Genomic DNA, 1,141 nt, shown 5'->3' with positions numbered 1-1,141 from the left:
GACTACAGGTGCCCGCCACAAAGCCCAGCTATTTTTTTGTTGCAGTTTGGCCGGGGTCGGGTTTGAACCCACCATCCTTGGTATATGGGGCTGGCGTCCTACCCACTGAGCCACAGGTGCCGCCCGACATGTAGAAATCTTAACTGTAATGTTGACAAATGGACCCACTTGTGTCACCTATACCTCTATCACAATATAGAATATTTCTACCTCCCTAGAACGTTTTCTCATGTCCATTATAGGCAGATGTATAGCTGAATTTTTTTTTTTTTTTTTTTGAGACAGAGTCTCACTTTTTTACCCTGGGTAAAGTGCTGTGGCATCTCAGCTCATAGCAACCTCAAACTCTTGGGCTTAGGTGATTCTCCTTGCTGGGGCCCTAGGCGCCTGCCACAAGGGCTCTATTTTTTAGAGATGAGGTCTCACTCTGGCTTAGGCTCATCTCAAACTCGTGAGCTCAGGCAATTCACCCACCTCAGTCTCTCAGAGTGCTAAGATTACAGGCATGAGCCATATAACTGAATCTATTGACAATTAAGTTAAACATTTAAGTATGAGTTTAACACACACTGAGGGTTAGCAAATGTTCTCTTTTGGGGGCTAGTTGGGTTAGCATCAGAGCTACAGTCTTGCTTTTTTTTTTTTTTTTTTTTTTTTTTTTTTTTTTTTTTTTTTTTCTTGCTTTTTTTTTTTTTTTTTTTTTTTTTTGCAGTTTTTTGGCCGGGCCAGGTTTGAACCTGTCACCTCTGGTATGTGGGACCAGCGCCCTACTCCTTTGAGCCATAGGCGACACCCAAAGCAGTAGCAGAGGATGGTATTGATCCATCGACCTCTGGGTTATAGGCCCAACACGCTTCCACTGTGCCACTCTGCTGACATTATTGTTTTGTTTTTTTTTTTTTTAAAGAGTCTTACTCTGTGTCCTGGGTAGAGTATCATAGGGTCCTAGTTCATTGCAACCTCACACTCTTGGGCTCAAGTGATCTTCCTCTCTCAGACTTTCAAGTAGATGGGACTACAGGTGCCACAATGCCCAGCTAGTTTTTTATTTTTACCATGTTTCCCTGAAAATAAGACCCTACCCCCAAAATAAGCCCTAGCAGGATTTCTATGCATTTGTTAAATATAAGCCCTACCCCGT

General features: G+C 42.8%; 1 non-coding gene across 1 annotated transcript; it reads right to left on the bottom strand.

Annotated features, from left to right (window-relative positions):
* Positions 1-802: 802 nt before the first annotated feature.
* TRNAI-UAU lies at positions 803-874 on the bottom strand. The gene has a single exon. It is a non-coding gene; the product is annotated as a tRNA-Ile (tRNA).
* Between the last annotated feature and the right edge of the window lie 267 nt (positions 875-1,141).

This window comes from Otolemur garnettii, unplaced genomic scaffold (assembly GCF_000181295.1).
Source record: "Otolemur garnettii isolate 467f Iridium unplaced genomic scaffold, OtoGar3 scaffold00031, whole genome shotgun sequence".
NCBI lineage: Eukaryota > Metazoa > Chordata > Mammalia > Primates > Galagidae > Otolemur > Otolemur garnettii.
This window is presented reverse-complemented; position numbering and strand designations above follow the sequence as displayed.